This window comes from Herpailurus yagouaroundi, unplaced genomic scaffold (assembly GCF_014898765.1).
Source record: "Herpailurus yagouaroundi ecotype Mexico unplaced genomic scaffold, PumYag 162, whole genome shotgun sequence".
In the NCBI taxonomy this organism is placed as follows: Eukaryota; Metazoa; Chordata; class Mammalia; order Carnivora; family Felidae; genus Herpailurus; species Herpailurus yagouaroundi.
Genome location: NW_024412403.1, coordinates 37,011,085 through 37,028,705, shown reverse-complemented (window position 1 = coordinate 37,028,705; position 17,621 = coordinate 37,011,085). Strand labels below are relative to the sequence as shown.

The window sequence follows — 17,621 nt, the reverse complement described above, 5'->3', positions numbered from 1 at the left end:
TAAGTTGTTACATCTATGACTGAAAAGCAAGGGTGCTGACAGCCCTGAGGGATCATACTTTCTGTTCAAGCTAAGACTTAATTCAAATTTTGAAGATGGCAATAGCATTCTAAAAAACTTGAATGACCAAGGAACCCTATCCCTTCCTATCTTGCTTGTGTTACTTCCCTGTGTTTGTTGATAACCACACTGAAAATGATGTCATCAAAAAATAGGGAAATATGGCACCATCCAGATTTTCCTTACTCATCAGCAAACCCAAAGGAAGAGAGTGTTGAAAGAATATGCAAAGTATGAAGAAATAGAATAAAAGCAGTCGAGCTAATCTGGAGCAGTATTCTGAGAAAATGAAATACATGTGCATCAAGAGCTATGGAATACAAATTTCAGTGATTCTGTATGGGTTAAATGCTCCTATATATGTATGGAGAACTGAATTTCACAATATAAAAATGAACCTTAAAATCCATGCTAATAATTTAAAATTTCAAATAGCAAATAAGTTAATACTACAGGTCAAGAGAGAGCCCAAAAAGGGAAAGGTCTTATAATATTTTTAGTGACTTTAACAGAACAGTTTTTCTACTTTTTGAATGAGGATATGTCACATTTTTATTTTGCACTGTGTCCCACAAATCATGTAGCGGGTCTTGTATCAAAGTATTTCTGGGATCTTAGCCATAATAGGCCACTATTGAATCTGGGTTTCAGGCAATCAACAAGCATATGATTAGAAACATAACTAGGTAATTGCAAAAGGCATGTAAAGGGGTTCAGAGCATGAGACCCCAAACTTGTCACTTTGACATAAATTATTTTGAACTGAAGGCAACTGAAAAGAAGCAGTCACAGGATAAGCTCTCTGTCCTTCCCTTATCTTCCTGAAAGGTGAACATAAATTTCCCTTGTGAAGGTGTACCTCACCTGTTTCCTCTACCAGGATGGAGATAACATCTTTATCAATAGAGTTGAGATGGCACCGAGAAAGGGTCTCTATAAACAAACTTTATTAACTTGCCCTTGTCTTCCATAGTTTCCCCATATATTTGTATTTCCCCATATATTTATTTCCCATAGTTTGCTGTCCCTAAAAAATCTAAAAGCTTTTTCTTTTGCGTGTCACTTCTTTACAAATTTATTATCCTTTGCTAAGATGCTATTACAAGCCCAAGTTCTAACTACCCTTTTGAGTTAGTCATCACTGGGGTTTCTCTGCTGACGATCATTGCATGTGCTAAGAAAGTATTTTTATTTTGTTAATCTGTCTTTTGATAGTCTAATTTGGAGGGCCTTATCTGGAGAATCAAGAAAAATAGAGGGAGAAGTGTTCACTCCCCTATATATGTGATCAAGACTTTTTTTTTTTAATGTTTATTTATTTATTTATTTTGAAAGAGACAGAGCCAGCACAAGTTGGGGAGGGACTGATAGAGAGTGACAGAGAATCTGCACTGCCAGGTTCGAGCTTGACATGGGGTTTGAAACCACAAAACTGTGAAATCATGACCTGAGCTGAAACCAAGAGTCGGACATGCAAGTGACTGAGCCACCTAGGCGCCCATGGGCAAGACTGTTAAATATATCACAATGGCATGTTCAAACTCGTTATATCTTGTCTTGATATAATAGGATTAGTATTTGTTCCCACATGTATGTACAAATATAGATATCTGTATACCATGTAGATCTATGTATCTATCAAGTTTTTTGTTGTAATTTTCCTGAATTTGATTTTGTGATCAACTATTCAAGTAGTGATAAAATCTGGCTGTAATCATAAATCTAGAAATTTTGTGAAGTCATTACAGTGTGTTCCCCACCACACACCATCCTCTCCCAAAAAGAAAAAACTTTATCAAATAAAAAAAAAAAAAGTTACAAATGACGGTTGGGATACTAGAGTGATTTGAATCTTCTATATATCACCATTGCAACTCTACATATCCAGAATGTTTCCCAGTCAATACCCTTCTACTTACTACCTTCACATCTTGGTCTCCACGTTCAGTTGATTGGTAGTGAGTTACATGGGTTATTTACCCTGATTATCATGAGGATGCAGGGCTACAATTATATAATGGATATAGGAAAGAATGTTTCACATACAGGTGATCCAGCAGAACTTCTCTTGGCTGGCTGTAACTGTAAATGGTCCATACAACAGCTATAGCCTGCTAAGAGTAGGAATCAGTATATGGTAGGTATGGAGAAGTGGCACTCAGTTCTCTTTAAGGAAGGTTTCAGGAAGTGTCATTAGCAGATAGCCTCTAGCTGTCAACTTCTTCAGTGTTGGCTTCAGCTGCACAGATTCACTTCTCCCATGTTTCCACTCTTCTAGAAGAAGCTTCATCTGATGGCACAGGTATAGAAGCCTGGCCATTTTGTACTGGCAAAGGGTAACTCCAAAAGGCAACCTTTGCCCCAGAACTCACTGCTGGGTCGGTCAAGACTTTATCATGCCTATATTGTGCTCTCTCTTTGCCTGATCTTGCTTCCTCTTTCTTCTTTCCAAAGGGTCATCCTTAATATAAATCCTGGACCCCAGAATTCTTACTTTCTCTTCTGAGGAACGCAACCTGTGACAGAGAATCACTGATCCTTTATTGATGAGAGTCTGGGTCACTCCAGCAGGTGAGCTACTTAAACCAGTAGAATTACTAGCTAGGGATCTAGAATGAGCTTAGGAAGGCAATGATGAATGTCAATTATCACCCTGGGACCAACTGCAGCATTAAGAGGGCTGTAGATCATCTCAGTAACACTCTTCCTATGCTGTTTGATTTTTTTCTACTGCTGTAAAGAAGGTGACAGTAACATTCTTTTTGTACATATTCCTTCATGTGATTATAGATGACAAAGAAAATCCAAGAAAGAAAAATTATTGGATCAGCTTGAAAAGTATTTATATGGTTTCATATTGTGAGAAGAGAAATCAATGGGCTAGTAACTATACTTAACCATGAAACTTTCTGTGGTTTATAAATATTTAGTTTTATTTTGTAGTACATTTATTAAATCAATTTTATTATTTACAAATTAATGCAACTTGAATGGCTCTAAAAACTAGATTCCTCATTTGGTGCCCAAAGTAATTTATAACACTGGAGAAAAGTAAGAGAAGTATGTAAAAACACTTGGCAAATTAACAGAAATCTTGATAGCAAAGTTGTGGACTGTTCTGAAATTAGGTAAGGTATTCCCAACTTTATGATAAGAAATAATTTCTAAATTTTTTAAGTGTTGTTTGGAAAAACAAAAGAGATGTAACATGTGCATTTGTTTCTGAAAAGAAAACACATTCAGTAATTTCTTAGTGCAGCACATCTCTGGAGAAAACATTGATTATCTTTCAGGGTTGTTACACTTCAAATGGCATGACCTTTAGCCTCGGAACCTGAAATGATCACTCTTTTGAGTAGCATAGGCGTTGACATCATGCTTTCCAATTTGGAGGCATATTAACCAGAATGATTCAACCATTTAATCTGTTATTCTTTATGCAAACATGTATTCAAACATTAGTCAATTTTTGCTTACCATTCACCTTGACCTGGGCAATGTTGGTGTGGAAATATTTTGGTGAACAAAACAAAACAAAACAAAACAAAACAAAACAAAATATAATCATCTTGTTTCTGCTTTTTACGTAAAGGTTTTTTTCTTGGTTTTGTTTTATTATTTTGTTAATAAATAACTATTTAAATATATGATTTACAAAAAGAAGTTGATCTAACATCTTAATGGGAGAATTCTGTACAAGATCCTTTTCTGCTTCAACTCCTACTTACTCAAACATTAAGTTCTAACCTTACCGTTATAAATTATGAAATTATTTCATGCTATAAACACCCAGGAGAAAGAAACCAGAAAATAACAGGTGGCAATAAAAATGTATTTGTACATCTAATATGCAGCCAGGGCAGTAAATCAAGACACAAATGTTGCCTTGTGGGAGGAAAGAGCATCCAAAGACAAAGACAGAAAGCAGCAGTGTGGCAAACAGACTTTAAGATGGCCCCATGATTTCTGCCTCTTGTATAATGCTCTTGTGTAATCACCACCTTTTCCACCCTATCCTGACCTTGACTTTGGGCAGGATACTTCCAACCAATAGTATAGCAAAGGTGATGGGATGTCGCTTTCATAATTAAGTTGCTTTGTATAAGATTCTGTCTTGCTAGCAGACTCTTTCTAGTCTCCCTCTCTTCCCTTGTTGGCAAGAAACAAGCTGCCATGAATCTTATAATCACAATGAACTGAATGCTGCCAATAGCCACAGAAGTGGCAAAGCAGAAGCTTTCCTAGTCAATTCTCCAAATGAGAAATCAGACCTTGCCAACACCTAGATTGCAGACATGGGAAATCCTCTGCAGAGAGCATAGCTAAATGATGCCTAAAATTTTAACCCACAAAAACTCTAAGATAATGCATGTGTTACTTAAGCTGCAAATTTTATGGTAGTTGGTTACACAGTATAGAAAACTGGGGTGCCTGGGCGTCTCAGCTTGTTAAGCATCCAACTTCGGCTCAGGTCATGATCTCACAGTTTGTGAGTTCGTGCCTTGCATTGGGCTCTGTGCTGACAGCTCAGAGCTTGGAGCCTGCTTCAGATTCTGTGTCTCCCTCTCTCTCTGTCCTTTCCCCACTCTCACTCTGTCTGTGTCTGAAAAATAAATTAACATTAAAAACATTAAAAAAAAAGAAAACTAATACAACATGTATGACAATCTCTGAGCTTTCATCACACTAGCCACAAACAAAGAGAGGTAGGAGAAAATAAATGAGGCCTGTTCTGTGCACTGAAATTTGAAATATAAAAAATGGCTGGTTACAAGAAATAAAAAAGGCCCTACTCTCCAGGTCAATGGTCTACTCAAGTGGGCAATATCTCACCATTATAAACCTAATGATGTTCCTCCTGTTGCTTCAAATTCTTAAATGGTTTCCATTTTTTTTATATAACAAAATCATTGGAAAATTTCATAAAGGTCCATATGGAGCTCTCACCCTATTTTATCAAGTACCCTTTGTGCTTCAGCCACACTTCTCTTTTTTCAAGTCTGAGAAAAAAGTCATATTCATCTTTGACAAGATCTCATGCTTCTATCATCTTGAATTAGGTTCTCTTTATTTTGCGTAATAAAATTTTACTCATTTTTTATACCTTTATAACCAACCATTGCTTCCTCATGGATACTTTTTATGATCCTTAAGACTAGGACAAATGCTCTATTTTAATTCTTATTATATCATATTTCTCTATGATATCTCTTCATGATACCTTGCTCTATAAAATCTATATCTCATTACCACATCACAGAGGGTAAGAGAGTGAGTAGAGAGGCAAGAAAAAAAAAGCAAGTGCTTGAAGATTATTTGTTTATTGAAAGTAAGTATCCAAGTATGATTATTGTAATATTGGTTAAATATTAATTCATTCTGAAGTACTAAATAATGGCAAGGAGAATGCTTTTCACAGCGACAACACATCTGAAGTCATTGGGAGATTTAGAAGATGTAAACTTCCAAAGACTTCTGGTAGCAACTTAAATGTATGGATATTTCATAAAGCATTTACTGTGGCAACGAGTATAAGCATGTATCCGGAACAACTTCTTATGTTAGTATTCAGAATATTTAACATTGTTTTAACATATGTCAAGAATATTAAATTCAAGGAAATATAAAACACATATTATGATAGTCCAGTTTGCTTCCCACACAGCAAATTGTATGTGTAAAGAAGTAATACAGCATTTAGTGTGATTCAGTGAAGTATGTTTTCTGAGACTTGAATCTTTCTTTTTTTCTTAAATGTATATAATAAAAAACTGATCTGTCTTTAGTTTCACAAATATTTTTCAATCAGGTACTACGTTCTAAGAATTATGTTTTAAATTTAATTTGGGACAAATTTTTTTCACAAAAATTGTAGTGAACGACAAACGTTAAGAGAACTCATTAATAATTGTAATCTGAGAATACAACCACTGACAAGTTCTATTTCTCTGGACGGTGTATTCATTTTCTAAAACCCATTGACTAGCTACTCTTTGCTATCTTTTTATACTGGAAAGAGTAGCTATTCCAACAGCTGCGCCTTAAGTAATTTCTTTCCTTTTATACTCAGTTTAGTCTGAAGTATATGGTTCTTCCTGACTTCTTGAAATATGCTGAAACAGCAGAAGTCAACATTTATTGAACATTTGCAGATCTCACTATGCAATAAAAGCATTCTTTTTAAAAGGACCACTGTATATATATATATATTTTTTATTTTTATACTACCTTCCCAGCAAAAACCGCAAACATTTGTACATAAAATTTTAAACATGTAAAATATAAAAACAGAAAATGAAAAACCAAGATGAGTATGAAAGGGTATATACACATTGAAAGAAAAAAATGAAGAAGAAATAAAAATAAGGAAGTAGTCTTGGTAAAATGAGTAAATGTTGCTTACATTTTGTTCAAAAATTTATTATTTGGCATTTTAGCAAGAGTAAGTAGATAACTATTCTTAGAAAATTGAAATTCCAAAAGAGTCAGCATTTTTATAAGATGTTCAACAATCCCGTCAGAGCTTTGTAATCCTGACTCTGTTTAGATTCATATTTTCCATATTTGAAAAATATGTGTACCATATTCCAAAGCCCATAATCAGGTATGCTGGCCAATGTGGTCAGAGGTACCTGAAATCTCTGAAGTTAAACTTCATGATAAGAAAACAGAGATTAAGAATGTTATAACTCTATTTTTATTTCATATATTTTATTTTGTATAAAATAAAATATTTTATATAACAATATTTGGATCTAAATCTAAAAGGTGTTTTCACAAATTATCACAAATTTCGTGGTTTAAACAACACTCATTTAGTATCTCACTTTTCTAGAAGTCCGCGGGCTCAGCTAAGATTCGGCTTAGTGTCCCAAGATTGAAATCAAGGAGTCCACAGGGCTCTGTTGCTCTCTGGAGGCTCTCAGGGAGAATATGCTTCCAGGTTAATGCAGATTGTTGACAGAATTCAGGTCTAAGTAGTTGTAGAACTGACATCCTGTTTTCTTGCTGGTCTTTGCCTGGGGGTCCTCCTCAGTTACTACAGGCGGCCTGCAGTCCCCGGGTGAGAGCCCTGTCACCTCAGAACTGCAAAACTGCATCAAATCCTTTTATGCTTCACATCTCCCTGACCTCCCTTTCTGCTTCCTTTCTGCAGTGCTTTTCTGTGTGACTCTTCTGCCTCTCTTCTGTCTTTTAAGGACCCTTGTGGTTACATAGAGGCTATAGATAATTCAAGATGATCTCTATTTAATCATCAGCTAATTTGCAAATTTAATTCCATATGTAAAATCCCTTTTGTCATGTAACTAACATGTTCCAGTGATTTGGCTGTGGAAATCTTTGGGATTGTTTGGCCTACACTCATAAACAAATATACCCTTATGTATATCCTATGTATGTAGAGATATATATCCACTTAACATATCCACTTGACATTATTAGCTTCTTCTAAACAATGAGCTAGTGTCACTGCTTTAAATGAAAATGTTTTAAAATTAAAATAATTGCAATTTAAAAAATTACATAGTAATTAATAATTCTGTTTCTGATCTTAAATCTAAGTAGAGTGCTTTCCTTTGCAACCATACAGAATCTTAATTATTGTGCCACATTTCTAGACTGTTTGTATCAGCAATATGAATTTCCCCCGGAAAATTTTACACCTGCCCTCCAATAACTAATTTCTTTACCTATAAATGAGTTCACATCGAGTTTCTTCAAGATATTAATGTAGGTAGGTATGAAATTTTAATTGAGTTAACTTAATTTTAATAAACATTTTAGCATTCAATCATTTATTTGATAGTTAAATGTGAACAAAAATACACATTTGTGTTCTGAGGTATTACAGAAAACGAAAAAAAAACCTTGTCTCTTAACAAGCTTACTTACATTTTAGAATATCCACCAAAATTATAAATTAAAGTATCAATAAAGGTTAATGGCCAGCAGTTTTAGAAACATTGATGAATATGATGTTATCAGAGACAGGCCACAAATAATCGATACAAGAAAAATTATACAGATGATCCAAATGAACATTCTTGAGGAAGGAAATGTCATAATCTAAAATGTGAGAGTGAAAAAAATAAAATTAAAAAAATAACATGTGAGAATGAGATGTCTAAATTTGCTAAAGCTTAAAAAGTAGATTAGATCAAAATTAAAAGAAAACACCATTAAAAGAAACTTCAGATCAGAGCATATAAACATTCTCTGTATATTGTTACTTTCACTCCTCCTTTATAAAGTGTACCTACTATTTAAAAATGACTCCTGCCTCAGAAACTTATCTCTATGTTCTTCATTCTACCCTTCTACCCTTCATTCTACCCTACATTCAAGACCCTGCTTTTACAATATACCTTCCTGTTTTCAGTGTCAATTACTCTCTCCCCTTTACTTTTCAGAAATCTGGGCATCCAGTATCTACTTCTACCACCACAATAACCTGCACATAAGTTGATTTATTTGCTGAAATCAAGATTATTTGATATAAACCATTTTTTTTAATGTTTATTTTTGAAAGAGAGAGAGACAGAGTGCGAGCAGGGGAGGGGCAGAAAGTGACTCAGACACAGATACTGAAGCAGGCTCCAGGCTCTGAGCTGTCAGCACAGAACCTGATGCGGGCCTCGAACTCATGAACCGCGAGTGATATCATGACTTGAGCCAAAGTTGGAAGCTTAACCTACTGAGCCACCCAGGAGCCCCAACTCTTTTTTCTTAGTCTCTATCACAATGCAAATTGGTCACTTTTTAATCCTTCTATCCCATATCACAGTCATTTTGCAGATCTATAGCTGTGCTTGACTTCTTTGCACCCCACTTTTGAACCAATAAGGTATGGCCCAAAGGACAGAAACATCTTATAGAAAATATCTTTCTTTAAATTACCCAACACAATGGGGTTTGCGGGTGTGGAGTTGCCCATAAAGAGGGCTGTGCAAAGTAAAGGCACATCATTGAAATTTATAGTGCAAAATTTGGACATTTCACCAGCTTGGCAATATACAGTGTACTTGGTAAATGTTAAATAATGATGAAAGATATGGGGATTCATAATTTTTCTGTCTGTTCAATAGTATTCTGAATTGTTATTTGAGAGCAGAGCAAAGATATTTTCATGAATAGGAAGAAAGAAATTGAAAATAATAACACTTCTTTTTCAAAGAAGTCTTTTCTTACTAACAAGACTACATTTATAGATTATTTTATAATTAGGTGGCTTTTGTTCACAAGAACTTATATTCATAATTATTGTTAACTTTGTTTCTTAGTGAATGTATGAATCTTATGAATTAATACCATACTAAGCTACCAGTCATTAGATCATTTTTAAATATAATATCACTTTTACATGATGAGATTATGATATCGGAGACTTTGCTTATGAATTTTAATTTCTGAAACATAGGTCTTCTCCAGAATGGAGAAGATGTAAATGCACCTATTTGCATTTACAGTAGTATCTGACCCATTGTTCTATACTCATTATTTGACCAAGTCTGTTCTTTTGTAATGTTTTTTTTTTTTTTTTTTTTTTTTTTTTTTTTTTTTTTAATAAACAGAAGTGTCAGCTACACTCTTGTAGGGAATTGGGGCTTATCTGTGGAGTTAGCTTTCTTCTAGGCATTAAGTTATTTCATTATTTTTGAACTAATTATTGGACTATTTTCTGCTCCTTTGTATGTGGATAATAGGTGGACACCAAAGCCAATGAATGCTGTAAGTCTTAGCACATTATCTTTTATTTAATTTAAGAGACTACTAGGTTTACTCATTAAACAATATTTTTTTCTGCTTGCAAAGAGTAAAATACATAAATATAATTTACCTAAGCCTTTTGGTAACTTAGAACTCTCTCTTGATTTTCTTGCAAGCATACTTTCTTTCTGGCAACAAGATATCCCAGATATATATAATTTCTGCTCCATGTCTTGAAACTACTCTTCAAAGATTGGCTTTAGCAGTTTAGAAATTGACATTTTTAAAAAAAAATTATATTCCCATTTAATAGTAAGAGCAAAAATAATGCTTCCAACTTACATAATAAAAATTATAGTAATAGACAAAAAATATAAATATTCCTTTTAGAGATCTTATTGTATATTAGGCATAATCTAAGTATTTTTAAGACATATTCACATTTAAATAGCAAACCAAGCAATGACATAGATTAGAAAAGAAGCTCCTTTGAGCCCCTGCCTGAAAAAAATTATTCAGGTTAAATAAAGGAAGCATCACAATTTATCTATGTAGCAGAATTTCAGAGATTCCTAAACAGTGTAGGAAGAGCTTAAGTTAGTAATTACATACACCTTTTCAGCACAATTTATTCAAATAAATTTAAAATTCTACACTACTTGTATTAATACAGGATTGGAGAGGCTGATTCATTTGAGGCCTAAAATTCCTTAAAGGTTGATATTTGAAAAATAAATGACTCGCACCACATCTCTGCATGTGTTCTTGCCTTTGCAAGTCTACAAAGTACCCCTTCACTTATCATTACCTCACTAGCTAAATTGTTAATTTTACCAAAGTATCTTTCATACTTTTGCAAATATGAGCTAATATTGGCAATTTTAGACAACGTGCACACACACACACACACACACACACATCCACAAACACATCTACACACACAGGTTTCCAAATTTCATTCCTTCATATTGAGATAAAAAAAATACTTAGATTCAGAAGGAAAGAAGTGGGAGGAGGGAGAGAGAAAGAGAAGAGAAAGAAGAAGGAGAAGGAGAAGAAGGAGAAGGAGACGAAGAAAAGACTAAATTGTTGCAATAGCAAGAGGAAGACTGTAGATAAAGAACAAGATAAGAAGAAAAATTAAAAGGTAGCTGTGGTGCTGTCAGCATCCAAGGTTGTGAGAACAGAATAAGCAGCAAACAAGACAACAGAGTAGAAGATAGTTGAGAATAAGGAGACAATATTCAAACAGTCCTTTAGCCTGAGGAAAGGACACAATGCTGTCTTCTCAAGTGCACCCAGAACCCATCCTGTCAATCAGAGTAGAGTGGAGAATGGGACATCAGCTACTTGAGCTTAAACATTCACCAAGGGCCCAACCTTCTATAGCCACTAGACCATATCTAGTGATGCTCAGAGTCATTTTCCATTGAATTACTACAATGGCCAGCTGATTATTCAATCCTATATTATATATTGTCTTCATTTACTTTAATATTATATTGACAAATATGACACAAGACTAAATGAAGGAAATACAATATGGTCTGGTTTCCTAGTTTAGTATGAAATAATAAAGTATTTAAAAAAATTTTTTAAATAACATGCTAACCCCCAAACTTACCAACTTCTAACATTTTGTAATAGCCAAAAGCTTTTCCTATTTTGAAAATACTTTCAATTGAAACATTTATTCATACAGAAAAATACACCACACAGGGGAATGCAGCTGTATGAAATTTTACAAACTTGTCTAGCAAATCTATATCTCCCAGCCACTATGCCTCCAAAGGTAACAGCTATCCTGACTTCGAAAAATATAGAGGAGTTGAATTGCTTATGAACACTAAATAAAAGCAAACACATAATATAGATAATTTTGTGTCTTGCCTATTTTGCTCAAACTCATGTTTGAAGAATTGAAACTTGCTGTTAAATGTATAAATAATTTCCTCATTTTCATTGTTGTACTGAAATTTGGTAGTCTTGTTTAAATTTCTACATATGTGGTGATCATAATTGAATTTGGCATCCCAAATGTGGTTCAATGATGTAAAAGTATAGTTAACTGTTACATTGGCATATTTTTATAGTTCATTTTTTATTTATTTTTTTTTATTTTTTCAACGTTTATTTATTTTTGGGACAGAGAGAGACAGAGCATGAACAGGGGAGGGGCAGAGAGAGAGGGAGACACAGAATCGGAAACAGGCTCCAGGCTCTGAGCCATCAGCCCAGAGCCTGACACGGGGCTCGAACTCACGGACCGCGAGATCGTGACCTGGCTGAAGTCGGACGCTTAACCGACTGCGCCACCCAGGCGCCCCTATAGTTCATTTTTTAAATAAATACAGAATTTTGGACAAACCCCTTTATACTCCATGTATTTGAAAATAATCCTTGGGTCCTATATTATTGACTGATTTATTTGATATACCTTTTACTTAAAATAGTGTAAAATTTTTCAAATAGAAACAGGTAAACAATAATTTACATACTTTATATGAGTGTGGTACTTAGATGTGAAATAGATCCAATGAACCTGTGTTTTGTGAGACTTCTTTGGAAAGGTTGCTGTCAAAACATGGAGATGATAGATGAGGGATTACAGAGTTTGGACTATAAAACATAGATTGGCCTGATGGGGATGGAGGGGCCAGCAGATTTAACAATTTATGATTGGTACAAAGGGTAGAATTTAATTTATTGTGGTGACTGGTTGATGAATCTGGAATTATGAGGGAACAAGGAAGCATAAAGCAGAGGTTAAAGTTGTAATAGAGAAGAAATGAAAAAGTTAAGAATGCACGTAGTAAGCTCATTGAAGTTAGAGATGGAAAACCAAGAAAAAACAGTTCCTAAATTTTGAAACTGCTCATAGTATCTGAAATTGTCTCAGAGGAAGAATACACACATCATACATGTGAGCATACATGAATACATGCACACTATGTGTACACTCATACATGCACACAAGGTGGCTGTGCGTGCAGTGATTCATGAGGTGAGACCTGGAGTTAAAATGAGGTTGATCAACCACAGCCACTTTAGCAACACTAACTCCGACCTCAGCCAGCTTAATCTTCTTAGAACATAATAAACAGTCAATAAGTGGTTAGCAATTGCTACTTTTATTGTTAACTGTTTTATTGTTAGCATAATTGTAAATAATTAGAAGAATTACAATTCTAGGCTTTTCTAAATTTTTTTTTTCAATGTTTTTATTTATTTTTGGGACAGAGAGAGACAGAGCATGAACGGGGGAGGGGCAGAGAGAGAGGGAGACACAGAATCGGAAACAGGCTCCAGGCTCTGAGCCATCAGCCCAGAGCCCGACGCGGGGCTCAAACTCACGGACCGCGAGATCGTGACCTGGCTGAAGTCGGACGCTTAACCGACTGCGCCACCCAGGCGCCCCATAGGCTTTTCTTAAAAAATGAAAATCTTGATACTAATGTCATTAATGATGACAGCCTGGATGAGGGTAACGATTAAAGTTCATCTAATAACCCTGAAGAGGTTAAAACCCTTTGGTACACAGGGGCGCCTGGGTGGCTCAATTAAGAGTCCGACTTCAGTTTAGGTCATGATCTCATAGCTTGTGAGTTCAAGCCCCGCGTCAGGTTCTGTGCTGACAGCTCAGAGCCTGGAGCCTGCTTCGGAGCCTGTGTCTCCTTCTCTCTCTGCCCCTCCCCAACTTGTGCTCTGTCTATCAAAAGTAAATAAATGTAATTTTAAAAATATTTATTAAAAAAAAAAAAAAAACCTTTGCTACACAAATAGAGTCCAGAGCCAGCAGCATGGGTATCACCTGGCAGCTTGTTAAAGTTGCAAAATCTCAGGACCGCACCAGATTTAGTGACTTAGAATCTGCATTATGATAAGAATTTCAAGTAGTTCTTGCACACATCAGATTGAGAAGCACTGAAATAGGTTACTGAGCATATTTAACTTAATAACATGTAAAAAGCCCTAAAAATATTACAAATTACAGAATTTATAATTAGAAAGATCCATAGAGATCATTTACTTCAAAGACTACATTATACTTTATGAGGAATTGAGACCCAGAAGGGTTAAGCTATTGCTTCAAGCCACATGGCTAGCTAGTTATAACTGCTTTAATAATGATGGATTCTCCCAAGGTAGTTTCGGATTTTTAGCTTTTAACATTTGAAAAGTATTGTCATATTCAGTATGAAACTTAGTCTTAAACTGACAATATTATATTTCATCTAGCTAATATATAGAAAAGAGAAGCAATTTTACAATTTGTAATATAGAGGAAATCCAAAAAAAAAATATTTTTCATTGACTAATGTTTTTTAAGACTACCAGATAAATGTGTTAAATATATATTTCCAGGGGAATTCGTTTCTGGGGCTGCCATAACAAAGTGCCACAAACTGGGTAGAATAAACATGCCTCGGTTCCGAAGGCTAGTAGTCTGGGATTAAGATCTCAACAGGGTTGTTTCCTTGTGAGGACTGTGAGGACGAACCTGTTCCTTGACACTCATCTAGCTTCTGGTGTTTTGCTGGCAATCTTTTGTGTTCTTTGACTTGTAGAAGTAACAGCCCAATTTCTGCCTTTTTCCTCGTGTGGTATTCTCCCCGTGTGTGTCTCCATCTCCAAATTTCCCCTTTTCATAAGGACACTAGTCCTATAGCATTGCAGGACAACTTCATGACCTCATCTTAACTAGTTACAGTTGCAACAATCTTATTTCCAAATAAGATCACATTCTGCAGTACCAGGGGTTAGGATTTCAACAAATGAATTTTGAAGGGACATAGTTCAGGCCCTAACGCTAGGTTTTAAATTTCCTTGAGAAAAGGAGAAGAAGATTTCTTATGAAACTTAAAATTTGAAATTGTTATCAGTGACTGCTAAAATAAATTGGAATCATGAAAGTTTTTTTTTTAATGAACATCTTTTATTCCTATTTAAAAATAAATACATTAAATAAGAAAAAGACTATTATAAACTCTTTTGAAAATATATCTTAATTTATCCCCAAAATATCTATATTTATGTATGTAAAAGAACAATATACAATCAAGCAAGTGAAAGTAATTGTTACATAATTATTTAAAATTCAAGTTTTTATAACATTTTTAGCATATTTTATAATCGGAAGCTTCAAAATTGATTACTCTAAAATTTCTTCTTTCTATAATAATTATGATAATAAGGACATGTATTCCTCTAGCTAATACTTTACTAAATCGAAATTCACATATTTCAGGAAGAAGAGAGAAAACATCTGCTAACATAATCAATGAATTCTGTTTTTAAAACCTATGAATTACATTTTGAATTCCATGTAAAATAGGTATATAATTTAATTATTAATAAATACCCATTTTCTATGTTTCTTTGTAAATAACATGTCTGGTGGGTATATAATCTCTTTCTTGACTGATTCAGTACATCTAAGACCTGACTATCCTTGCCAACTAACATCATTTATTGCTTTTTCCTACAAAGCAAGAAAAGATCTATAAACCAATGAACTGAGAATAACATTCAAACTATTTGCATGACTTCTGAAATCATTTATGTTTGGTCCCTTGCTTACATGTTCACCCTCTTTTCTTATAGCTATTTCTCAGCATGTCCCCACAGGATCTCTTTTTAATTCTTTGATGGTGATGCTTTCTCTAGCCTCTGAACGTTTGAATGGTTTGCTAATGTTGCAAACCTCTCCTGCACCTTCTTTCAGTGGCTAACTTCTTTTTTATCTTAAGAATTGTGTATGTGTAATTTGTTTTGTGAATCCTTTAGGTCTCTGCCAGATGGCTCCCTCCCTGCTACATAAGTCAACAGGACCACAGTCCATGACTATTCTGTGTTATCCTGACTTCCCAAGCATTTATGAGAGTAATTGCCTACTAACTTGTTTTACCCGCTTTGTATATGTCATGCTTCTCTGGGAAGTAACTAGGTCATGTTTACCCCTGAAATAACTATAATTAATGTATTAACTAGTGATCAACAAATGTTTACATGGCTTATGGCTTACTCTGTTTATCTGTCATGCAGAAACATGTGACCAATGATCCCTATATTTATTATTTATAACAACAATACAGCATGATGATAATCAATGGAAAAAAGGTATTCAAGTAAAATTTACTGTTAAAATACAATATTAATTAAAGCTAAAATATCACTATAAAAGTGAATTTGACACATTAAAGTCATGCTAACATAAACCATTGTGATTGCTGCTATTTTCACTCAGCTAAAGAAAAGGGAGAAGATTGTTGACCAAACAAATGCTTTAAAGATTCCTGGTTTATTTTGTCTCTCACACATCCCCCCAAACCTAAAACTGCCAGTTTCTTTGGCTTACACTTAAGGCAATCCAAAAAGGGGTACTGACGAAAGGAAATAAGAAACACATTATTCTAAATCCAAGAAAAATTAGGAAAGAGAGAAGAGATTTGGAAACAGCAGCAAATAGCTCATGAGTCTGCCTCTTGTGATTTCTGTGCTTTTAATGCAGTTTTAATTTTAATCAAAATGTGAACACTCAGAGAATTGGGAGTGGATAGAAAGAAAAAAGTAAGGCTTTTCCTGTTGAACAAAACTAATTCATATTAAACAATGACAAATCAACCGTGAGTAATGTGTGTTTGAGAAATAAAATATAATCTTCTGCTCCATAATTTTATATTGCTTGGAAAATATTTATTAGATGATTAGTATGAAAACCATTGTGCAATAATATTATCTCATTAACAACTCATAATAACTGTTCTAGTTATGTGTTAATATCAACATTAAAAATGTTTTTTTAAGTATGTTATTTTTGAATTGATTTATTTGAGAGAGAGAGAGTGAGTAGGGGAGAGGCAGAAAAAGAGGGAGACAGGGAGAGAATCCCAAGCGGGCTCTGTACTGACAGCACAGAACCTGCTATGGGGTTCAGTTCCTTGAACTGTGAGATCATGACATGAGCCAAAATCAAGAGTTGGGTGCTCAACTGACTGAGCCACCCAGGTGCTCTCAAAATGGTTTTTAATGTTAAATGAAAATAGCTACTAATCTCAATCATAAAAAGGAGCATAATATTTAGTGTTTAAGTCAATCCTTGGACATGTTTGGAAATAAGTAATAACCCTGACCTACTTGTTTAATTCTTATTAACGTCCTCTTTTAAAAAATATGCATACACTGAGCTTAGGGTAGCCATATGGAAGGTAATAAAACCAAGTAAGTAGAGTCAAGATTCAAACTGAAGTCTCTTTGTTCTCTTAACCACTAAACCAGTGTGTCTCTACCTAGAATTATCAGGTTTTGGCATTTTTCAAAACTGATGCACAAATATTTCAAAAATTGATGCACAAATATTTTCCTTTATGGAACACATGTCTAACTAACAAGGCTTTCCATTTTACTTCCCACAGTATGTGCAAATTAAACCACATTTTCCCCAATCAGTCAATTTCAATAACTTGGCTTGCTGTATACTTTTTTTTTAAAAAAAAATCTTTATTTATTTATTTTGAATGAGAGATAGAGGGAGGGGCAAAGAGAGAGAGGGAGAGAGAAAATCCCAAGCAGGCTCCACATTGTCATTGCAGAGCCTGATGAGGGGCTCAAACTCATGAAATGTGAGATCATGACCTGAGCTGAAAACAAGAATGAGTTGCTTAACCTACTGAGCTACCCAGGCACTCCTCTATACTTTTTTTCCGATATAAAATATTAGATACAAGGACAAAAGACAAGTCCTATCAGGTAATACTGAAATGATTTAGCTCATCAAGACAATATCAAACAATATTGAGACATAGAAGTATAGCAGCATGATTGATATATAGGGTTACAACATTACTCTGTGC

General features: G+C 34.5%; 1 long non-coding RNA gene across 1 annotated transcript in view; it reads left to right on the top strand.

The window, feature by feature from the left end:
* The first annotated feature begins 2,520 nt into the window (after positions 1 to 2,520).
* The window catches only part of LOC121035765 (uncharacterized), a 31,002-nt gene continuing 15,901 nt past the window's right edge, over positions 2,521 to 17,621 (top strand). The window contains exon 1 of the long non-coding RNA XR_005793056.1: positions 2,521 to 2,631. This is a non-coding gene — a long non-coding RNA (uncharacterized LOC121035765). The remainder of the gene's footprint in view (positions 2,632 to 17,621) is intronic.